The 24,857-nt window shown below is 47.5% G+C and overlaps 1 protein-coding gene and 1 long non-coding RNA gene across 10 annotated transcripts in view; one reads left to right on the forward strand and one right to left on the reverse strand.

Moving 5' to 3' along the window:
• The window catches only part of Pknox2 (PBX/knotted 1 homeobox 2), a 262,649-nt gene extending 242,139 nt beyond the window's left edge, over window positions 1-20,510 (reverse strand). For 6 of the 8 annotated variants that reach the window (XM_060371696.1, XM_060371701.1, XM_060371692.1 and 3 more), the window contains exon 1: window positions 20,400-20,510. The gene's annotated coding sequence lies outside the window, so the exon portion shown is untranslated. The remainder of the gene's footprint in view (window positions 1-20,399) is intronic. The other 2 variants (XM_060371688.1, XM_060371687.1) reach the window with 2 other exon arrangements.
• Window positions 20,511-21,137: 627 nt separating this feature from the next.
• Window positions 21,138-23,873, forward strand: LOC132652283 (uncharacterized). Of its 2 annotated transcripts, XR_009589765.1 has the most exons (3): window positions 21,138-21,845; window positions 21,976-22,037; window positions 23,174-23,873. It is a non-coding gene; the product is annotated as an uncharacterized LOC132652283 (long non-coding RNA). The 2 variants fall into 2 exon arrangements; XR_009589764.1 differs by having other exon boundaries at window positions 21,976-23,873.
• Window positions 23,874-24,857: the final 984 nt, after the last annotated feature.

Consider the following 24,857-nt stretch of genomic DNA (forward strand, 5'->3'; position numbering starts at 1 on the left):
TGTCACCTCATTTCTTAGCATTCATTTCCTCCTCTGAAGTGGGGGTGGCAATAATAAGGACTCTGTTTCCAAGGACTGTTTGTTGGAGCAAATGAGGTAATAAAAGTGCCTGCAACATAGTAGGAGCTTAACAAATGTTTAGGTTTTAGTTCAGCTGACATTTTAATAATGTGGTTAGTGCCACCATGAAATGGATATTTTCTAATTAAAAGGCATTTTCTCTGAACAAGACTCAGAAGAAACCTGTGTGTCGTGCAACAGGAGCAAATGAGCACTCCCAGCCCCGGAAGTGGCAACCATCGGGTACAGACAGCTAACACCAGACTCAGTGATGCTAGTGATCAAGATGGCCGGCCACTGTCACCTCTACCAGTCAACACTGGCTCCAAGTTCCGGCCAGAGCAATTAGGTAAGAAAATGAAATAAAAAGAATCCAAAATAGGTGGAAAGAAGGAAACATTTCTATTCTTTTTAAATTTTATTTATTTATTATTTATTACAATTTATTTACTTTGTATCCCAGCTGTGGTCCCCTCCCTCGTCTATTCCCAATCCCACCTTCCCTCCCTTTTCTTCCCCTATGCCCCTTCCCTAGTCCACTGATAGGGGAGGTCCTCCTCCCCTTCCATCTGACCCTAGGCTATCAGGTCTCATCAGGACTATCTGCATTATCTTCCTCCGTGGCCTGGCAAGGCTGCACCCCCCCGCCCATGGGGAGGTGATCAGAGAGCCTGCCACTGAGTTCATGCTAGAGACAGTCCCTGCTCCCCTTACTAGGGAACCCACTTGGAGACTGAGTCTATAGGCTACATCTGGTGCTGTGATTCTATATTGAGATAATCCCAAATAATTCACAAAAAAGCTGCTAGAATTAATAAATACATTCAGCAAGTTTTTGAGGCATAAGATCACACAAAGAAACTGCAAAACACCAAGGAAAGACACGGAAAATGGAGAGACCTCCTATGTTCATGGATCAGTAGAATTAATATTGTAAAATGGACATATTACCAAAAGCAATTATAGATTCAATGTATTTCCCCACCCAAACTCCAACACATTTTCTACAGAAATAGAAGCAGCTCTAAAAAGTACACAAAAATACAAAAGACTCCAAATATTCAAAGCAATTCTGAGCAAAAAGGACAATGCTGGAGGCCTCACAATACTGATTTTAAATTATGCTGTATAGCCATAATGACGCAAACAGCATGGTACTGGCATAAAAACAGATACACAGAACAATGGCATAAAATAGAGGACCAAGAAATAAAAATCACACATTTACATCTAACTGATTACTGACAAAGGTACAATAAAAATAAAAATAATAAGCAAATACATGTTGGAGAAAAGACAGCCTTGTCAACACACAATTCTAGGAAACATGGATATCCCTTGTAGACCATTGCAACTAGATCCCTACCTCTTATCCTTTACAGAAATCAATTCAAAAATTGATAGAACAAATATTTCAATAATAGAGCTGAAACTTTGACTCTATTAGGGGAAAGCATCTCAGGATATAGGTATAGGCAGCAATTTCTGAAAAGGGCTTCATTAGGTCTACAATGGCAAGAACTGGCAAGTGGAATTCCATAAAGTTAAAAGGTATTTGCACAATAACAACAAAACTGTTTCCCTGGCAAAGAGAGAGCCTACACATGAGAGAAAATCTTTTCCAACTATTTCTTTGATGGGGATTCATATCTAGCATATATAAAGAATTCATAAAACTAAACAACAAATGAACAAGTTATTCAATTAATAAATGGGCAAATGAATTGGACAATTTTCAGGAAAAAAGTATAAATAGTCAATAAATTCATTTTTCAAAAATGCAAAACCCTGATGAGTTGTGATGACACACACCTTTAATCCCAACAAAGACAGGCATATCTCTGAGTTCAAGGTCAGCCTGGTCTGAAGAGAGAGTTCCAAGACAGCCAGGACTACACAAAGAGACCCTGTTTTTAAAAACTGAAAAAACAAAACAAACAAGCAAGAAACAAATAAAAACCTTATCCATGAAGTAAATGCAAATCGAAACAATATTGAGAGTCCATCTCTCCTCAGCCAGAAGGGTTCCTGTAGAGAACAAGAGTCAAATGCTAGTGAAGATGGAAGATTGGGGCACAGAAAAGAGCAGGATGCTTACACATAGTGGGTGAAAATTTACATTAGTTCAACCACATAGAAATTAGAGTGGAAGTCTCTCAAAACACTAGGAACAAAATGACTGTGTGATCCAGATACACCATGCCTAGATATAGACCTGAAGGAATTAACGTCAGAATGCAGTAGAGACACCAGCACACCCATGTTATTGTGGCACTATTGTGGCACAATAGCTAAGTTGTGGGATCAGCCTGCGTGCCCATCAAGAGATAAACGGATGATGACAATGTGACACATACACTTAGCAAAGTTTACTTCAGCCATAAGGGAAAAAAAATGAAATACTGTCATCTGCAAAGGGATGGAACTGAATCTTTGTGCTAAGCCACAGATTTAGAAAAATAAAATGCTGAGTGTTTTCTTTCATCTGCAGAATCTAGATTTAAAAAAGAAAAAAAGACACCAAAATTGGAGGACTGTCATGGAGGAAATAATGGGCTTGTGAGTGAAAGGATGTGCTTGGTCAAAGTACATTACACACCTGTATGAAAATGTCATAACACCTATTTTTGTACAATCAATATATAGATAAGAATTTCTAATATTACGTACAAATTACTTGTGTTTCTATAGCAGTGAACAGTCTAAAAAAGTAAAAATGTGATTTCATTTAAAACAGAACCTGAAAGAATAAACTATCTAGAAGTAAATTTGAAGGAGATGAAAGACGTGTATACGCAATGCTACAAAACATTACTAAGATGAAGACTATGTAAACGCATGGAAAGATATCCCACATTCATGGATAAGAAGCTTTAATACTCAAGATGTCGACGCCACCCTTAAGGAACCTACAAATGAAAAACCCTACTCAAATTCCAGCGGCAGGGGTTCGAGAGATGTCTTGGTGATAGAGTATTTGCTGTGCAAGCCTGAGGACCTGAGTTTAAACGTGAACATAACAGCTATTAGGGCATATCTGTAAACTCAGCACTGGGGAAGGCTGAGACAGGGAGATGTCTGTGGTGCACTAGGCAGCCAGTCTAGCCAACTGGTAAATGTCAGTTCAGTGAGAGACCCTGCCTCAAAACACAAGTTTTAGAAAAAGATATCTATGTCAACCTTGGGCCTCTACATACACACATGTATACACATAACACACACAAACATTTTTTTTGTTGTTGTAAAAAAAAAAAAAAAAAGGAAAGGAAAACTTCAACAGCAATTGCTTCTTAGCCTTTTGGCAAAGATCAAGTATAAAATTCTGACAGGCTTTTTCTCAGAAATGCAAAACCCAATCCTCAAATTCAAATGAAATTGCAAAAGGACCATAAGAGCCAAAACAAGCCAAAAAAAGAAGAACAAATTTGGAAATCTTATACTCCCAAACTTCAGATTTTACCACAAATCTACAGTAGTGAAAACAGTGTGCTGCTGACATATGGGTGGACACACAGGCTGGTAGAATAGAAGCCAGACTCCAAAAAGAATCCCATAATCTACGGCCAATTGGTGTTTGGCAATAGTGCCAAACCCATTCAACAGAGTAGGCTCCTCATCAATAAACAGGGCTGAAGCAGTTAGATGTCCACAGGCAAAGAATGCAGTTGGATCCTACTCTATAACACACACACACACACACACACACACACACACACAACTCAAAATGGATCTATAACCTAAATTTAAGAGTTAAAACTATAAAACTTTCAAGACTTAGATTTGACAATTCTCAGATAAAAATCTAAAAGCAACCAAAATCAAAAGCAACAAAAGGAAAATATACAAATTAGTCCTCATTAAATTTAAAATTTTCTGTATATCAAAGGATATTATCAATAAAATTAAAAGACAGCCTAAGAATGGGAGGAACTATGCACAGATCATATATCTGGTAAGGGTTTAATATTCACTATATGTAAAGACCGCCTACAACCTGACCAAAAAAGGCCAAACTATCCAAGTTTGAAATGGACAAAGATTTAAACAGACATTTCTCCAAGACTATAATCAAGTGGCCAATAACATGAAGAGATGAAGAGAAGCTCTCAGCATTCACTGTGTGGGGGTGCCCTCAACTCAGCCATAATGAAATGCTACTGTACCTACTAAGAAATTAAACACAGAAGTGCAACCCCACTCCTAAATATAGACCTAAAAGTGGAAACAGAAACTTAAACAGAAACAAATACCAAAGTGTCCATTATGGCATTATTCCCAAAAGATAAAACAACCCAAGTATCTATAAACAGATAAACAGATTGTGGTTTATACACACAATGGAATATAATTTATCCATAAAAAAAGGACTGAAGTTCAGATGCGTGACATAGCACAAATGAACAAAATGTCACACTGGGTGACATGCTAGACACAAAAGGAAGGGTACAGTGTGATGTCACTTTTGGGGAGCTGTCTGGAGCAGTGAAATCTGCAGGTAGAGGAAGCAGATGAGGAGTTACCAGTAGTTAGGGGTGGGTATGTATCTCCTTGGTAGAACTCACACATCGTGAGCAGGAGCTGAGGAAGGGCAGAATGCGCAGCCACTCTTGTAATTCATCTATAATGTAAATGTAATGTAAATATAATTAATGCCACTGTATTGAACACTTCAAATTATTAACATGGAAAATCTTATATTATAAATTGCAATTTTTTTTTTTTTTTATTTTATGTGCATTAGTGTGAAGGTGTCAGACCCCTTAGGATTACAGACAGTTGTGAGCTGCCATGTGGGTGCTGGGAATTGAACCCGGGTCCTTTGGAAGAGCAGGCAGCACTCTTAACCACTGAGCCATCTCTCCAGCCCCCTATAAATTGCAATTTTATACATATTCCAGGTACACATGTTACCACAGGAAAGGAAGTAGGGGAAAAGCTAATTTATTCAATTTAAGACTAAATTGAACCGGGGGAATCAAGTCAAAATAACAGAACGCTTTCTATTAAAAACTGGTATGTGTAATGGGATGATCTTTGTGACACTGTATATAGACTAAGACATTGCTCTCACCACAGGGGCCAGGGGAACGAACTAACCCTGAAAAGAAAGACCAGAAATGGCCACAATGTGGTGGCACATGCCTTTAAACCTGGCACTCAGGAGGCTTAGGCAGGCAGTCAGCTTTATGTGAGTTTAAGGCCATTTAGGGACACCCTTTCTCAAACAAATGAACAACAACAAAAAAATAAAAAACTGATGTGGAAGAGAGGATGGGAGGTTGGAATGAAGCTGGAACCAAAGTTCACTGAACACAGCTCACCTTCCACTGAAGAGAAATGACCCATGAATAAACAAAAGTGGCGGCAGTGACTAGCTGAAGATCTTAACACACATCACCAATGAGATACCAGCAGTCTCCCGTCAGGAAACAGCTTGGTCGCACAAGCATCATGTGCCATGTTCCCTGAAGGACCTTCCAAGACTCTAAGCCCAGTAGTTGAGAGATCCCGAGTGCTGCCTTCCATTAGAGGCTTAGCAGAGTCAGGTCCTCATCCCAGGGAACTCAGCTGAGACAAGTGTACTCCTCCCCCACTGCCCTACTGCATGCACCACACCCCCAACCTCCAAGCTTAGTGGATTCCAAACAACAAGAAACCCTTCTATCTTCCAGAAGGCCAAAGGGAAAACCCTCATTTAAGGCCCCAGGAGTCCCTAGGTAAGGGACAATAACACCCACTTTGATCTCTCTTTCTCTCTCCATAAAAACCTAAGTGTCCTTCCCTAGCCCCACCCAGGAGCTTCTGTCAGGCCAGGTCCCAGCCAGGAAGCAGGGCAAAGGCCACATGGAGAAACTAGAGGTTTGTATCCTCCCTCCAGCCTCTGACAGTGAGGGTGCTACTCTGCCTTCCCCCATTGTGAAGCAAAGCAGTATTCCAAAGGCTTAGGTGTTACATGTGCCATCCACCAGGCACTAGGCATTCACCTGCCCCAGGACATTTGTATTCCTAACAGCACCATGATACAGTTATCACAGCCCGGTTTGTACAGTGAGGACCCAGAGACGTGAGTTAAGGCACTTGACCAAAGTCAAGGTGACCACACACACAGATAGGGACTGGAACTCGGGTCTGTTTCCTTCCACTAATTCCTGCTGTCGCCAGGAGGGTGAAAATCTGAGCAGAGGGCAATGGACCTGCCAGTCGCATGACATCACTCCATCCTGACTGACTTATCAGGTGACCAACAATTCTTGGATGACAAGGCAGACTGGGTCATCATTCCCCATGAACTGAGTGGAGATACTGATGGGGCATTCATTTTACTTCTTTATGCAGGGGAGCCAAGCATATCTGTGCTGGTTGACAACAGTAGTATTTCCCAACATTAAAAAAAAAAGCCCCCAAATGTCTCACAGGAAACATAAGCAGCAGTGCCAGAGCCCTCAGAATGAAGCAAGAGCCAGTCAGGAGTGAGGCAATGTGGTTGAGGAATCAAGGAAGCCTGCAGCACAAGAACAGACCCTGTTTCCAGGAAGCGTATGAGGAGAGTCCTGCAGCAAATTCTGGGAGCCTCTCTATTCATGAGTTCTGTGCTGTGAGACTTTTCACAAACTTTTTAACCTCTCCAGACCTCACTTTGCTCAGTTGTTATAATGGGGAAATTGCTCAAAGACTAGAGACTTAGTGCCTTCCAGTTTTGATAGCCCATGGGTTCATTTCAGAGCACCAGTTAAGAAAGAAAGAAAGAAAGAAAGAAAGAAAGAAAGAAAGAAAGAAAGAAAGAAAGAAAGAAAGAAAGAAAGAGAGAGAAAGAGAGAGAAAGAGAGAAAGAGAGAGAGAGAGAAAGAAAGAAAGAAAGAAAGAAAGAAAGAAAGAAAGAAAGAAAGAGAGAGAAAGAGAGAAAGAGAGAGAGAGAGAAAGAAAGAAAGAAAGAAAGAAAGAAAGAAAGAAAGAAAGAAAGAAAGAAAGAAAGAAAGAAAGAAAGAAAGAAAGATGATGATGATGCTTGGAACCTAACGTAGTAACCAGCTCTCTTCATTCATTTGTCCATTTGTTCATTCATTCACAAACATTGCTTAAAGTTGTACTACAGCTATGTACTCTTCTGGATTCCAGCTGTAAGAAGAAATAAAGATGTAGGGAGGGGTGCAGCTCGGTGGCTAGAGTACCTGTGTTGCACGGATAAAGCCCTGGGTTTGTTCCCAGCACTGCATAGAGCACACACTGTAATGCAAGGCCTGAGTTCCAGCACTCAGGAGACTCAAGGGGACCAGAAGTTAGTTCAAGGTCACTCTCAACTAGACACTGAGTTTAGGGTCTGGGGGCAGGGCATGCAAGGGATGGGAGAAAGATATTCGGGTTTAGCTAGAGCCTTTGGGGAGGATCACACCACAGAATGACTGGGGTTTGGCAAGTTCAGCAAAGGCACAGTGTGGCCCATACACGTATGTAGGGGAAGGGTGCTCAGGCTGCTGGGACAGCATGTACAAACACCCTGAGGCGGGAGCATGTGCGACTTGTTTCAATTACATCAGAGAGGCCTAAGAGATTAAGGGAGATGAGAAGGAGGAGACAGTGACAGGAGTGTGGGAAACTGGACCATGACATGGAGTAACATCTCTTCAGTTATGAGCTTGAACCCTCTAAGTTTTGACATAAATGTACTGGGCACTGCTCGTGTGTGTGAAGGCCACATACATGGTGCACTTGTTCATCCCTTCCATCACAGACCAGCAATCCAGCTGTGGGTTCTACTATCTTGATTCCACTCAGAAAGATGAGCCCAGGCCGTAGGCATCTCCTTTCCTCCCCAGGCCTGTGCCGGGGCTTAACCTGGCCACTACTTCCAGTTCTCACACTGGACTCTGAAGCTGTAGGGGACAGAGTAGGCTTCTCTGCCAAGCTCTTTCTGGCCCTTTGATCTTTCAGGTCAGTCCCTCTCCCTAGCCCCTGGGGGCTTCCCGGTCCTTCCTCCTCCTCCAGGGCTTTTGGACCCACCATCCATCCCTTGACTAAAACACAATTCCCATCCATCTTTACTGTCATATCCCATCTCCCTTTGAGTCTTCATGCCTTATAGTGCCTTCCTGATCACTGACCGCATCCTTCAGGGGCTCCTAAAACTCGTGTCTCATGTCTCTATGGTTTAAGACAGTGGTTCATGTACCCCAGGCTGACCCTTGAACTTCTGAATCTTCACCTCCCAAGGGATGAGATTACAGGACTGAACTGCCATCCCCAGCTCAGCTCCCCTACTCCCTCTCTCTGTGGGGTATGTGTGTGTGTGTGTGTGTGTGTGTGTGTGTGTGTGTGCGTGCATGTGCGTGCGTGTCTGTGTGTGTGTGTATGTATGTGTTAGGGGTCACTTACCTGTGCATGCACATGTGGAGGCCAGAGGTCAATGTCAGCTGTCTTCCCATGTCACTTCTACGTCTTCTCCATCTTCTATCTAGAGCCAAGGTCTCTCAGTGGACCTGGACCTCACCATTTCAGCTGGTCTGGTTGGCTGGTGAGCACCAAGGATCTGCCTGTATTGGCTCCCACACTTTATGTGATGGTTTGCATGAGAATGCTCCCCCTTCCCTGCCCATAGGCTTGTATATTTGAATACTTTACTTGGTCCTATGGAGAACTTTACTTGGAACTGTGGAGGAGTAGGAAGTGTGTCACTGGGAGTAGGCTTTGAGGTTTCAGAAAAGTCATACCATTCCCAGTGGCTCTCTCTGCCTCCAACTTGTGTCTCAGGACGTGAGCTCTCAGTCACTGCTCTGTTCAGCTCTACGCCTGCCTGCTGCTTGCTGCCGTGTTCCTGAAAAGCAGGAACAGCTCCTGAAAGCTACTTCCTTAAGGAGTCAGGTGTGAGCTACCTTGTCAGATACACTCCCAGGACAGACCCCAGGCAGCAGCAGAGCCCTTGGCACCCTTCTGGTACTGGCTGGCTCATCTGGGAGGGAAAAAGAGCCAAAGCAGGAAGGCACAGTTAGAAAGACCTCAGAAAAGAGATGGAAGGGCCTAAGGCCAGCCCAGAATGGCTGGGATTCTGGCTTTAAGTGTCCCATAGCTCTCTTTAACTCCTCTTTTGTGCTCGGACTCTGCCCTGCAAGGCCTTCATAGTAGGCTGAGCTTTGCCTGTGTTCCCTCAGTTTTCTGAGCTTTTGTGACTCTCTTCATGGTTTTCATTTTCCCATGGAGCCTAAATATCTTCCTCTCCACAGTCTTAAGTACGAATGGGAAGACCAGCTCTAGTTCACAGCTATGTCCCCCATACCTGAATAAAGTGCTCAGTAAAAATCTACCGAATAAATGATGCCAGCCAGGAGGAAACTGCCCACTTCCAGCAGATGGACCTGGCACAGTACATGGAGCTGCCTAAGGGAGAGCGTGCGGGCCCATAGTAGGTACACAGTTCTGCTCAGGTGACTCTGAGCTGAAGTCTGAAAAGCTGCCAGGTGCTCAGGAATTCCCGAGGGGACCATTCATGCCCCAGTAGTTGGGGCAGCCATCAAAAGCCATCCTGCCAGCTTTCAATCACGTCAACACGATTGTCATCACGGCACGAGCCAGGATGAGGGGGAGAGTGTATTTGTGTGTGCGCACTCTTGTTTTATACTAATAAGAAACACACAGTCTGTGCCAACCAGTTTTCTCCCCCTCCTCATATTACATGTGAGGCACTGTGTAGGCGCTGTTACTCATGTTTATACAGCATATATAACACATCCACATACGTTAACTTTCATGATCTTCCCCCACAGCCTTGTGGGGAAGTATCATCAACCATTAGTTGACTGACAAGGAAAACGAAGCCAGCTTCACTGTCAAACAGTGAGACACGGCTGGGCCAACAGCCCCAGCCTGGGTTTTTGGTTTTTCACCATCTGCATACATCACCTTCCTGTCCCCCTTATCCTATCACAGCCAGATCCCTAGAACTCACCCTGCATTGTGCATCAGGACCCTGCAATCGTGCCATCCTGGGTACTCTAGACCTTACCATACAGTATACAAGAGAACCTTGTGGGTATATTCCTATAACCCACCCTCCAGTGTGTGCACGGAGCCTGTGAACATGTCACCCTGCATGGAAAAGGAGATAGAGGAAGCCAGCAACTTCCTCACAGCTCCTTGCCACACAAGCAGCAAAACTCACTGAGCCCAGACATTGGAGACAGAATCATGTACAATCTGCTGAGTCTTGGACAAATTCAGAGCTCTCTAAGTCTCACTTTCTTTCTTGGGTCTTTGGTTGATAGCTCAGTGAAGGGAGAGAACTCCCAGGCAGGGGCTGGGCAATCACAACAGTGGGAAGGAGCCTCGCCTGATCTGAGGAAGCTGTCCTCCCCCAATACCGGGTAGGGCAAAGCCAGAGAGGAGCCAAGAGAAGTGTCCCTCCGCATTGCTCATGACCACTTGAGCAGCAGCCTTCAGCTCCCACCCCACCCAGCTCTCACACCTGGCTTCTGTACCTAGGTCTTCCCCGAGGCTGGAGAGCTCAACAGGAGCCTCCATGGGTATTCTCCCAAGTCCCTATATGCAACTAGTTGCATGCCTTCCCATCTTTCAACTAACAAAGTAGCCAGACCTGCAACCTATGGGGCTGAATGTCCCTGGGCATCTCAGTCATCACAGAACCCACAGTGCTTGACAGGTCAGCGCACAAACTGCAGCCTGGGGGGTCCAAGCCATCCTCATCATCCTCATCATCATCATCATCATCATCATACCCAGAAAAAAACCTGGGAGAACATTCATTTAACTTCCTTTCCTACAAAATGATCGTGCTTACACTCCGAGGGCCTAAGAGACTGAAGTTACACGCTTGCTTCGTTACTGCGTTAATCTGGTCTAAGGAAGTGAGATACACAGCTCACTGCTGTGTATCCATGGATAATGACCTAGGCCACATCTGTCGAGTGACCAGTGGAGCCTCAGGGAGGACATGGGAGTGAGAATAAGCCATTATCAAGCATCCTGAGCCCACAGCATGATTCTCTGCCTTTGTCTCTCCCCACTCTTGAGCTTGGAGGTACAATCAAAATGTGGGAGGAGGCAGGATCAGTTTCTAGAGGAGAGGAAGCCTGCGGACCTTAGACCTGGGCACAAAGACGGGCATTTAGTAGCACTGCAGAAAGCTTGGGGACAGCTCTCTGTGTTATACAGACTGGACCAGCTTGGAAAGGAGCAAGCCTATGCCTACTAAGAAATCAGACCTGGTTAAGAGTGGCCACACACACACACACACACACACACACACACACACACACACGGCCCAGCCAGCTCCCTCAGTATCCTTCTCAACGCCTTGTCCATCCTTCCCCACCCCCATATTTACTACTTTCTATTTATGCTTGTTAGCCTAACCCTGCCTGGCCTGGAGGCTTAAAAAAAAAAAATTGTATCTTCCAGGTTTTGGCTTCCATGACAGCCAGTAGCTCTCCTCAGCATTTGTCAGACAAAAGGCTGGGGATGGGGGAGGTGAATTGAGCTTGTTTCTGTTAAAAAAAAAAAAATTCTCAAGAGAGACACAGGTAAAGCCTGTCAAGGCAGCTGCAGGAGCTCAGCAAGGGGCTGAGTCCCCACAAAGGAAAAGGATAGATACAGTCAGAGAAACCTGGGCCATCTTAAAGGATATGCCCTGTCATAGGCAGATGGGTACACTGCCATCCTGGCTACTCTGAACTTCGGTTTCTCTTGTCTATAAAGTGACTTGATGATATGATATTCATTTTGCCCACTTCAGAAAGATCAGAGTATCAAATGGGAATGATTCTTTTCTTTCTTTTATTTTATTTTTGGTTTTTCCAGACAGGGTTTCTCTGTGTGTACTGTCTGCCCCAAAACTCTCTTAGTAGACCAGCTGGCCTCGAACTCACAGAGATCCATCTGCCTTTGCCTCCAGAGTGCTAGGATTAAAGGTGCATGTCATCACACCTGGTGGTAATAAATTTTCTTTAGAGAGAAAGCTACCATTCACAGAGAGCTATGTGTCACCACTGGATGTCTTTCCCAGAGTTTTTACAGTCCTACTATACCTGCCAGTCATAATATCATCTTTACCCTATACATAAGAACACCCAGGCTCAGAGAGGTTAAAAGATGTGCCATGGACACACAGCTCAGTGGTGGCAGAATCAGGGTCAGACTCCAGATGCAGACATCAAAGTCAGTGCTCTTTCTTCCAACACCCGGATGTCTGGGCAGAAGAAGAAAATGGTGCTTTTAATGAAGGCACTTCACATTGAAAATGCTACTCCCATGGGTCCCAGGAAGGACACTGGGAACATCAAATCCAACTCTCTGTGCTCAAGGCCCTTGGTTCCCCAGGGCTGTGCTTCTGCACAGTTGTAGGACTCTTAGCTTGGGTTTGTGCTATGGCTGCTGTTCCAATGACTTTCTGTTCATAAAGCAATCCTCTTGGAAGGCAACATAGAGTCAAGGAGCTTGGAGCTGAAGGAGATATCTGGGAGCAAGTCAAAGCTCCTGGTTGGTTATCTGACAATACTAACACTCACCTGTCAAAGTTACACAGCTAATCAATGGCCAAGTCTGAAGTGGAGCCCACTGTATGTAAGCCCTAGATCTGCTGCCTATTCTCACCACCGTTCTAACACACATGTTCCAGAGCTAGGGTTGGTCCTGGAGTCTCTACTTTTTCTGCTTGGGCTGTAAGGAGGGTGTGAACGTTATGCACTAACCCATTAAACTGCCCTGCACCCACGGAGAAGTCAGACCAAAAGGTACCCTCAGAACCCACCATACATAGAAGGGAACAGCCACTCCTGGCCACCTGAGACAGACAAAGGGACTGAGTTATTCTTTCTAATCCAGGCTCTCCCCACCCTACCCCACCCCCAGTCACCCTCATAGTCTAACTGAGAGCCCAGAGCACAGTGTCTGGGAGTGTCCGGTTTCGCCCCTCTCCTTCCAGCCCTCCCCACACAGAGAAGGAGCTGGTGCAGGCCACTCTGTCCTGATTACTTCACCTCTGGCCCGCTCTTGCCTTCTCTGGTTAACAACTGGGGGGCACCTTTTCTCTCCCATGCCTGTGTATTCGCTCCCTCCTGTGTTTGTGTCCCCTTGACTCCCAGATGCCCCTGGGGCTTATACATCTGCTTTCTCCCCAAGCCTCTCACTAATCTGCTGAGTGCCCAGTACCTGTCCGTGTGCCAGTGACCTGCAAAGGGGCCTATGCCTTGTCCCAGAGAAGCTAAAAGGTAAAGGAAGAAGCTGAAAGAGCCACCTATTGATTCTTGTTTAAAAAAAAAAAAATGTGGGAGAGGAGAGGCAGGCTTAAACCACTCTTCCGTGCCTGGCATGGTCCTGGGGAGTTATACAAACTTCCTCCACCACCTTGACAGCTATGTGCCATTACCCTCCAGGTTACAGGTGAGGAAACAAGATCAAACCTCTTAAGCAAGTGTCTGAAACCATATGAGCGAGGCTTTAAATGCACCTGTCTGGTGCTAAGACCTGAGTCCTCGCCTCTGCAAGTCCTGCAGGGCAGGTTCAGTGGTTTGGTTTATCTTTATCACTGTTGTCCTTGATGCCTAGGATTGTGCCAGGCGCTGCCACTACCCAGGAAGGTGGGACAAGGGTCCATAATAGACTCTACTGGAATCTCAGTCAACTGCCTGTTCTCTCTAACTATCCAATTCAGGCCCAGCACACAAAGGCTCCTTCAAAGGCCAAGTGCAGAATGGCTGGATTTCTAGCCTGAGAGCGGAGGCATACACTGAACACGATGACTAGGACTCAGTGAAGTGAGGGATTGAAAAGCTGCTGGGCCTTCTGTGGCTTCTACCTTCTGTGGCCCCTTTCTGGCCCATCTGCATCTGCCCCTCTCCCCGCACAACCTCCCCCTCTGCTCCCCCTACCTAGATGAGCTGGACAGAAACTGGCCACAGTCCTACTAGGCAGAGAACAGTTATGTCTCCCCCTCTCACCCCCAACCCACTCCCCTCAACCCTGTCTGAAGCCTCCAGAGTCTGCCCAGGGCCCCAGGGCCAGCTGTTTTTCTACACATTCCAGCCAAAAATAATACGAGAACCAGGCTGTTTGGTGGAGACTTAATCTAATCTTCATTGCTTCAGTTTTAAAATATCCTGCCTGGTTTAGGGTTTCTCCTTACACATGGGGATGTGTTTTTAGTGAGATAGGTCTTAACAGTGACGGTCCTTCTTGTAATTAGAAACCCAGGCAAGCAAGTAAGACCTAGGGATGGGCATCCAAGCCAAACATATCCCCCCCACCCCACCCCACCCCGTTTGCATCAAGCTCTTTCCTAGTTCTATGGAGCACTGTTAACTGTGCTATGCCAGGGCCTGGTGTTCCCTTGTGCTGGGGGTTCTAGGAGAATTCTGGGAGAAGGACTCAGCTTCTGCCTCTATCTTGGGTCTCATCACTGCCCCCCACACCCACCCTTCTCACTCCCAATCAAAATGGAGACCAAAATGTGGCCTGCAACCAGCCCAGCTGGAAAGGGTGTGTGGAGGAAAAGATTTCCTAGTAGAGTAGGGGAGAGTTAAAGAGAAGAATTCATTTTACTGAAGCCACACTTCCAGTATCAGGGCTCACTTGATTTTACACTCGGGTCCCAGAACTGAAGGAGTCTACAAACCAGCATGTCTACAAGCAAGCATGTCTACAAGCAAGCATGTCTTCAAGCAAGCTTGAGCTTTTGAGGAAGTGACGGGTGTAACCTCTTGTGCTTTCCCGCCTAGAATCTGCTTTGATCTACAGAACGGAGACTGCTGTGTGAGGTCCAGTCTGTGGCTTATCCCAGATCAGCACCCATCTGTCCTCCACACCCCAGCAAGGGCCAGTTGTCTCTCCCCAATCAGCACTGGGCCCTTATTCTCCTGTAATATAAAAAAAAGCAGAAGACTGTAGTTCTGATGTGGCAGATTCTGTGTACATTGGAGGCAGGAAGACTATTCCAGGGGGAATCACAGCGGGAGAAACCAGGCTGACTCCCCCAAATCGGCCACAACAGCAACCACTGGCAAAGTGGATGGTCTATGAAATCCACAGTATGCTTCTCAAATTCTAAGACGTAAAGTAAGGCAGGAGGTGACCCTTTCACAAAAGTCTAGAAACTCCTTATACATTGTGAGGACAGGCCCTGGAGCTAGGCAAGGAGAAGCCATACATTCAGAAGAATGTGACCTTGCTGCTAGAAATCCTCCGCCTCTGCTTCTTTACTATTTACAGTGAGCGCTGTACTTGCCTCATGCCCACCCTTCACTCCTTGCAGCCTAATAAGGGACAGCGTGTGCTACATTCCACTCAACAGATGAAGAAACTGAAGCCTGGCAGCTGGGGGACCCACTGGAGCCAGAGAGCCAGGCCCTCAAATTCCAGCCCAAGTACTAGCTCAGCATGCTGACCCTCCAGCCTCCCCACCACTTCCTTCCCTCCTTCCTCCTTCCCATCAGGTATTACATTTAATTAAATTATCAGAGCTCCATCACAGCCATCCTGGCCATGCGGACTGGATAGGACCCAGCGAGAGCATCTCTTCCTTCTAAATTCTGCTTCTCAATAGAATTCAATTTTCAATAAGTCATGGGTCTCTCTATGAAGTGTCTTATACAAAGCGTGGTGTATTGGTTACATTCGTAGCTCAAGGAGGCTCATGATGGTTTTATTTTCCATATCACTTCTTCTGCTTTTTCTCCATGGCACCCTGCTCACCTTCTCCATCCTGGGATCTACATTTTATTTGATCCAGACACTTTGCCTCACATGCTGTCACCTCCAACAATTGCACCACACACAGACACACACAGACAGACACACACACACATCTTACAGTATGGCAGTCCCCGTGCTCCACGGCAGAGGATAAAGGAAAAAACTCATAAGAGCACTACTTACTTGCCTCCAATTAATTTTAAAAATGTGCCTGTGTTGAGTAAATCAGGAACAAAAGTCCAAAATTGGAGGTTGCGTTTCTAAAAAAGTAAGGTGGGGGTGTAAATAAACACCAAGGAGATTTTGCGACATGTTGGAAGCCTATAAATTTTATTGGTTGTTTCTTTAATAAAAAAAAAAACAATTTCAATTGCTAACAACACAGTATTATTAAGCTCCTCACATTTAAAAATCTCATTTGCCCCCGCTCTGTGGCTGTTTATATTGCCCAGTGCGTTCAGTGAGAGTAAGGAAGTCAGGTTGATGCTCGGCTCTGGTTCAGTTCCTAAATGGAGCTAATAGAGACCCCCTTTTAAAACCAGCCTCTGCTTTCTAGGCATGCCTCCGTCTCTAATGAGTAACAGCCCAGGGTTGAAGATGGACATGGCAGAAAGAAATTTAACACATACTCTGGTGCACCTATAAACTTTAAGGCCAAGAAGGGGGAAGTATGTTTCCAGTTAAGTTAGAACTCCATGAATCCAGGATTCTCCGCTCACAGGACAGTAATTCTCCTTATTTCATCACTAACTTACTTCAAATGTGTTTATGCAATTTATTGCTACTGAACTTCCAGGCAACTGGTGTAGAGTTAATGAAACCCAGCTTGGAGAAGCTTTGAGCTTTGAACAAGTAACCACAGTTTAAATGGTTATGGCATGCGGTCAAAGCCACAGGCAGGCCCCACTGCAGTTTCTGTGTTAGTCAAAATCCTTGTCATCTCACCTTTTGTGCCAAATAGATTGAAAGGAGGCAAAAAAAAAAAAAAAAAAAAAAAAATCACTGAAAACAGCCTGCCTTGTTCTTCCTCGGGTTCCCAGCCCTTTAAACCGATCCATCTTACTGATAGCAAGACAAGGCCCCTCCCCCAGGGCCCAAGTAAATATTTTAGTCTGAATTAGTAACCGCGTTGAAATCCTGAAGCCCAGTTTGGTTTGAATTGCTTAAGGTCAGGCTTTATAAAAAAAGCAGTGTGGGAGGGGGCTACCGGAGAGGCACTGAGTAAGCTTCAAGGCTAGCAGCCCCTGTGAAAGCCCGGAGGCCGCTGAAGGATGTCCAGACGAAACTGTGGACAGGCGAGAAGTTAACTCATCTTTCTGAATTATGTGGACACTGCCTTTTATTAATACTCATTATCACATGGTGTCCTCTCCCCGCCCCCAGCTCTGTTCATGTGGGAACCCCAGCAAGCTCCCTCTCTCTAAATGGGACCATTTCGGAGGAGTAAAGGGGAGGCACTGGATTTGTCGCTGCCGCACAATAAAAAGGCCCTTTTGAAAGCCGCACTTTCATTAACTTAAAGCAATCTATAGACTTAAAAGCACAGAGCAGTAAACTCCTAGAAAGGATCATAAAACAGCCAGTCTCGAGTTGGGTACACTTTGCTGCGATTTGCACCAGGCATTTTACTGTGGTCGTTGCTAGGCCCATCTCCCTCCAGTAACCCTCTGGCCCTCGTTCCCTGCAGATCCTCTTTCTCTAGGCTTTCATGCCTTTCGATCTCACAAAAGGGAGGCGGTGACCGGGGCGTCTTGGTGGGGTCACGGCTCCCTCCCCCCGCTCAGCTCTCGGCTGGAGAAGAGCCGCGCAGGAATTCCAAGTCTGGAAAACAACAGCTCAGCCGTGGTCGCGGTCGCCGCGCCCCGGGCCGCGGTGGCCATTCATGGGTCCTGCGGCTTCAGTGCCCCCAAAGAGCTGGCTGGCTTTTCTCGGTCCAGGGTGCAAGCGTGCACAGAGAAAATGAACACTCCCCTCACACACACCTACCTCCATCCCTCAGAGCACTTTATCTAAATGACCAGAGTGTAACACCCCCCAACCCCACCTCCGCTCTTCCCCTCCTCAGGACCTCTCCACACTCCACCCACTGCTGAGCTAGGCCCGAGCCCTGAGGACGCAGTTTGGGTCTGAGATATGAGCCCCTAAATAAGAGGTGTACACACACACACACACACACACACACACACACACACTCTCTCTCTCTCTCTCTCTCTCTCTCTCTTCTCTCGTACCAAGGTCCTGGGGCCAAGGGAAGGTCAGAAGGCAGAGTGAGAGGGGAAAGGGGCTGGGTCTTGGGATAACACCGTGTTGCTTTGGAACACCATCTTTTCTCAGATTTGGGTGTGTTTTTTTTTTTGGGGGGGGGTGTTTGAATCTGCTTAAGCTTGTTAACTTGGATTTTTACCAGTTGAAGAGCTTTTGAATCCCAGAAAGCCAACAGCCTGAAGACGTCTCAAGAGAACATAAGCGAGGGCAAAGAACCCCGAACTTCCTCACCCCTCTAGGGCGTACCTCGCCCCGATGGGCCTGTGCGCCCTGCGACATTGCCGGAGATGGAGCAAGCATCGCTTGCTTGCGAATAAACACGCGGCAGGTCGGGTCAGGGCTCCTGAGTTCGCGGATATCTTCCCCTCAGCGGTAGGCAGGGCTCTTCAAGCCCCAGGGGAACCTCGCCACTAGCGGACCCTTTGCCCGCGTCGCCGACCGCTGTCCCGAGGGGCCGCTAGCAACCATCCCGCCACGCTGCGGCCGCGGACCCCTGGAGCCTGCTGAGTCTGCAGGGTCAGCTCCTCTGACCCACTCGGAGCCGGGGCCGGCTGATGCTACCCGCTCACTTCGCACGGAATCTCCCTGTTTTCGCCCGCTTTCGAGATTCTTTCTCCTAGGACCCAGCCCTGGGCACCTCAGATCCTCTCAGTCTCAAGATTCGCTTTACGGGAGAGGCAGCAGACATTCGGGGCTCGCTCAGCCATCGCTCACCATGGCTGGGATCAACTACTTTTCTTACCTATATAAAGCTTTTCCTCCCGCACGCTGTCAGGACCCGGACGCGCAATTCTCCCCCTATTTTAATAGCCTGAACCCCAAATAAAGGGTCCTGATCCCATGTCTCAGTACTGAAGAAAAAAAAAAAAAAACAAACCCGGCACCCACTCCGGAGTCAAGCCTCGATATAACCGGGACCCCGGCGCCTACCTCCAGCCCTCTCTCTTGCGGGTGTGTAAACTAAATAGCGGCCCTTGCGTCCCGTTCTGAAAACAGCCTGGATCTTACAACCCAAACTCTCGCCGGCTCCGAAGCACAGCCCTCCTTTCGGGGCTGATCCGCACCCCCCTCCCATCCCCAACCCAAGTCTCCCAACCGCGCGGGAACCCCGGCTGCCCGGTGAAGGACTCTCCGGAAAGCGCGGCCCACTGTGCTCGTCTCTTCCTCGGCTTTGGAAGCCGGGAGATTCCCCGTCGCCTACCCAGAAAGAAACAGAAACTTCGCGCGGCGCGTTCAGGATCCTGCGCCATCCCCTTCGGCTTTCTGCTCCGGGGATCTTTCAGCGCCCACCACCCTTCGGCGAATTCATCTCCTAGCTCTTCGCCAAGGGCCCCTAATCCTCCCCTCCCCGCCCCAAAGACCCAACAATACGCAGAGAGCCGGTGACCCTACAAATTCTCCTCCTGCTCCTGGTTAGAGTCCCTGAGCGTCGCCCCTCGGGTTCTGGTTACTCTGACCCGCCACAGACATCCCCACTGACCCTCCCGCAAACCTCCACTCTTCCGTGCCTCCCTGGGTCCGGCAGGACGCGGCCGCCGCTGCCTGACTCCAGCCACCCGGCCCCAGGCTAAGGGCTGCTCCCGCTCCCAGCCACTGGAAGGCAGCTCGGGGCTGGGGACAGCGAGGAAGCGCCAGTCGCGGGAGTCTTAGAGCCCGGGACAGGAGAACCCGAAGCTGGCCCGCAGTTCCCCAGCCTCGCCTCCACCGGGCGCCCAGCTAGGAGCCGCCGGCGCGGGGACTCGACGCGCTCGTCCTTAAGGCTCGAGCGGTCCCGGGAAGCTCCGGGCGCGCGGCTCCCAGCCCGCCCGCTCCCGGCTCTCGGGCCGCTGCGCCCGGAGTCCGCTGCTCGCAGCCGCAGACAATGCACGGCCGGCCCCGGGCCCGAGAGGAGCGGGGCGAGGCGGCGGCCGCCGAGCCGCGCACCGGCCGGGTCCGGGAGCTGGTGGGCCGCGCGCTCCTCGCCGCCTCCTCGCCCGGCCTCGCCTCCCCTCGCGCGGCTTCGCTCCGCGCTCTCCCGGCGCTTCCCCAGCTCCTCTCTCTGCACGCTCCCGCCGTCCCTCTCTGCTGCCTGCCTCCCTCCTCCCTGCTGCCTCTCTCTCTCTCTCTCTCTCTCTCTCTCTCTCTCTCTCTCTCTCTCTCTCTCTCTCTCTCTCTCTCTCTCTCTCTCTCTCTCTCTCTCTCTCCTCCCTGCTGCCTCCCTCTCTCCCTCTCTCCTCCTTGCCCTGTCGCAATGAATAATACTCTGGCTTGGGGACTGGAATAAAACACACGCGCTCTGAGGCAGCCGCCCGCAGCAGCAGCCGCCGCCGCTGCGCCGCCGCCGCCGCCGCCGCCGCCGCCTGCAAAAAGCGTCTCTGACATGGAAATGAATGACAGCTTACCTGATGCCAATCTTCATCAGACTGACACCGGCGTGACAACACAGCCTATACTTCCCAGCACTGCTTGGGACGTCAGCGGCACAGGGACCCGCCCCCCGGACACCCTCCCCCCCTCCCCGCGCGCGCACACCTCCCCTCTCCCCACTCCCCTTTCTCTCCCCCCCTCATTGCCCCCACCCCCTCCAGGTCCCGGCCGCTTCCCAGGCGAGGAGCTGCTAGAGTGTCTCCCTCTACTGGAGATTCGCCTCAGACATCAGGCTCGGGCCTGCTTGCTGCTGGCGGGGAGGCCGCCTGCGCTGGTGAAGAAGCCTCCAGACCTGAGGCTGCCTGACAGAGGTAGTGCAAGGGACCCCAGAAAGTCAGGCGCCCCGCTACTCCATGTCCTCCTTAGCGATCGACTGGTGTGGAGTTCCAAGATACCAAGTGCTGAAGAAACTGAGATGAGGTGAAATTTTCTGTGGACCTTAAGAGAACCCCTAAAAAATAGGAATCTTCAAAGTGGCAAGAAACGTTCCCTCCATCACACCCCCCAGCCCATTCCAGCCTGGATGGCCTCGTTTTTATGATTGCATTTGAAATAATTCTCATTACCTTGGCCCCAGCATAGGTGCTCAGAAGGCTAGTTATCCCTGGTCTCAAGAGCTTTTTTTTTTCCTTCTGTGGGCTTCCTGGGGGAGGGGGGCGACTTGGTTCATGGAGGGGGGGGATTGCGACAGTATGATGGGGTGGTCCGGGGAGGGGCGAGATAAGAAGGGGAGGGGCTTTATCAGAAGCTGTCACTTGGCAAGTGGCAGGCAGGCGCTTGGAAGCCACTGCTATTCCATTCTTAAAAGTACTTAGCCAGCCAGTGTGTCCTGGGGGCTGGGGCACAGTAAGATTAGGGGCAGACTGCCTCAGCTTGGGCCTGCTGGGGTGGTCTAATCTGTTCCAGACAGAAAACAGGCTCCTCACCCAAGTCACTTCTGCAATGGAAAGCCAACATTCCTGATGCAGTCATGCATGCCTCCATTTACTCAACAAAGGTGGCTGCCCTACTAAGTGCCAAGGGCAGGCTCAGCCACCCAGGGCACTGACTGGCTCAGCTCCTACAGAGGGGACCTGGATGAGGCCTAGAAAAAGCAAGTAAAGCTGACCGGGGAAACCAGACATCCAGGTTTCCAGAAAAGAATCTAACCCAAGAAGTTGGAGGCTTCGTTCCACTCGAAGCCTCTGAGCCCTTCCTCCCTTGCCTCAGATGCTGGCAAAAATGAGAGCTATTAGATCCCAAGGCTCAAAGGAATCTGCATCACCTCCCAGATGTGCTCTTTATCCAGGTCCTGACAGCGACTCCAAATTGACCTGCAATGTTCCGGGGGTGGGGGGGAAGACCTTTGACCTACAGACCTACAAGATAGATGGAGTTGGAACTTCTCATCTTCCCACAGATGCCCCAAAGACTTTCACTAGGTAAATTTATGTCACGCCAACCTCTGATCTGTGGTCAAAGACTATGGCTGATGACAGCATAATTGCTAGTATATATTTCACATTGTATAATAAGATAATAATAATGAATCCATTTGCCCTTTTTATGTAGTACAGAAACGCCAGACTCACTAACCCAGAGGATGGAGGTCAGCCTGCCATAAAGTCTCAGAGGTAAACGTGCTGCATAGACCAGAAGAGGAGAGAGCCCTTTAGCGGTGCTCGGGACCTCTGGGAGAAGGGGTTGCTGTCTTTCGGAGGGTTGCTGGTGACTTGTGAGGGCCACTAGAGTCACTAGAATCAGGCTGAAGGTAAATACTTTGCCCCATCAGAGAGGTGCCAGTGAGTGTACTGCAGACAAAAGACACATACCACCCATTCATACTTATCACAGCCCTCATTTTCTGAAACCCAGTTCTGATGCCAACTTGTTCTTAAGATAGCAAACCCATGGACACCAACTGTTGACTTGAGGAGTCTTTTTAAATAGTACATTTGCCAGTAATGTTCTTCTCATACTTTAAAATGCACACTGTAATTTTTAGTCACCACAACTTGCTTTGACTGTCCTTGAAGCTTGAAAATGCCTAAAAAAAAAAAAAAAAAAAAGATGTTCTAACATGCAGCCATCCTTTTTATAATAGCTGGAGAGAAATGTTTGGTCTATGCCTAATAGAAACTAGTGGTTAGAGTAGCAGAGAGGCAGAGGCCACATTCCAGCTCCCTCCCTTAAGCCACCTTCATTCTTGTAGAGAGAGTCAAACTTAATACATAAATCAGGGGGAAAAAAAAAACTCATCCAAGATTTCAGCCAATGACCCAGCTAGTAAATATTTAATGAACATTTGTCAATATATCAAATTCCTGGGTGCCACATCTAAATCCTGTATCTGTTCATGAAGAGATAGAACAGAAATAAGTCTGTAGAATTTGTTCCAGAGTTACAATTTATAAGTTACAACTTCTTCTCCATCATCCATACACTTGTCATATAATTCAGCAATTATAACCAAGCAGGTTCCTACACATCCTAGCTGACACACACATATACCTGCATGCTAGAGTTCTTAAGACTGTCCTGGGTCTCCTTTCCCTTCCACCTGTTTTTGTTTGTCTGTTCCTCTATGCTCCAGATGTGTTCAGACAATGGCCCAGCTGAGTCCTGCCTATGAGTTAAAATCTAGGACCTCCCAGACAGTGTTGATGCATACCTTTAATCCCAGCACAAAAAGCTCTCTGAGTTCAAGGCCAATCTGGTCTAAAGAGTGAGTTCCAGAACAGCCAGGGCTACACAGAGAAACCCTTTCTAGGAAAAAAGTCAAAGAAGAAGAAGAAGAAGAAGAAGAAGAAGAAGAAGAAGACGACGACGACGACGACGACGAAGAAGAAGAAGAAGAAGAAGAAGAAGAAGAAGAAGAAGAAGAAGAAGAAGAAGAAGAAGAAAAGCAAAACCAAACTTAGGACCTGCCTGTATGCATTTGCCTAGGCTACCATAGCAAAATACCACAAACTAGATGGTTTCAACAACAGACACTCATTTCCTCACAGTTTGGGAAGCTGAAAGTCCAAAATCAAAGGTGCTTTGCTTTCTGGTGAGGCTTCTCCTCCTGGCTTTTAGATGCCACCTCCGCTCTGTGTCCTCATGTGGCCTCTCCCCTGTGCATGCAGCAGAGAGAGACAACTCCAGTGTCTCCTCCTTCTAAGAGGCCCCATTCCAATTGGATTCCAGCCCCAACTTTATGACTTCATTTAACCTTAATTACCTTATTACAGAACCTATCTCCAAACAGTCACGTTGAAGGCTGAGGATTCAACATATAAGTGGGTCAAGGGGGTAGAAAAGTCAGCCCACAGCACTGCCCCCCTACCAACTCCTTACCTTCTTGGCTTAATCTTTTTTAATGAATCTTAATTGAATGTGAAGGGAGACAATACTCACTCTGTCTTAGGATGCCTAAAGCCTGGCACTGTGCCCAGTCTAGAAACCATATTAAAGAAATGCTTGTTGAATGGAATGGAATGGAACTTATTTCTCCATCATGGCCCCAGTTGTAGGTAAAGAACTTATCACCAGTCATCTGGGGTAATTCTTTCCTAAATGGTCTAAAGGCCTCCAATTCCTACCCCTGCGATCAGTTTCTTCCTAAAACAAAAGCTGGGTCCCATTTTGGTTTTCCCTCAAAGTCACCGTGATTTTCCATTACCTAAGAGACTTAGCCTAAAAGTTGGTTGAACTTTTCAATAAATAATAAAAATATTTGCACATATACATACACAGGATGGAATATTATTCAATCACATGAGAATGAAATGCTATCCTTCATGGCATTACAGACGGAACTAAAGGACATCATATTAAGTAGAATAAACTAGACACACACCAGTGCTCTCATTTATAGGTGGAAGAAAAAAAATTTGATGTCAAATAAGTACTGAGCTGATTGTGTGGTACACAGCAGTAATATTGAAATATTGTGCTGTGGTTCATACATACACACCATCACTGTATGGCAATACTATGTGATGTCTTAGGGTCTTATTTCTGTGAAAAGACACCATGACCATGGCAACTCTCATAAAGGACAACATTCAATTGGAGCTGGCTTACAGTGTCAGAGATTTAGTTCATAATCATCATGGCGAGAAGCACGGCAGACAAGGTGCTAGAGAAGGAGCTGGAAATTCTACATCTTGATCTGAAAGGCAGTAGAAGGAGACTGTGTATGTATCTCACTGGGTGTAGCTTGAGCATATATAACCTCAAAGCCCACCTCCAGGGTGATACAACTTTCTCCAACAAGGCCACGCCTACTGTGACAAATCCACAGCTCCTAATAGTGGCGCTCCCTATGGCCAAGCATTCAAACACATGAGTCTCTGGCAGCCATACCTTTCCAAACCACTACACATGAGAAGTACTTGTTTATAAGTTTGTTGAGCTAAGGGCTAGGGATGTAGCTCAGTTGGTAAAATACTTGGCCTAGCATGCAGGAG

This window comes from Meriones unguiculatus, chromosome 1 (genome assembly GCF_030254825.1).
Source record: "Meriones unguiculatus strain TT.TT164.6M chromosome 1, Bangor_MerUng_6.1, whole genome shotgun sequence".
Classification (NCBI taxonomy): Eukaryota; Metazoa; Chordata; class Mammalia; order Rodentia; family Muridae; genus Meriones; species Meriones unguiculatus.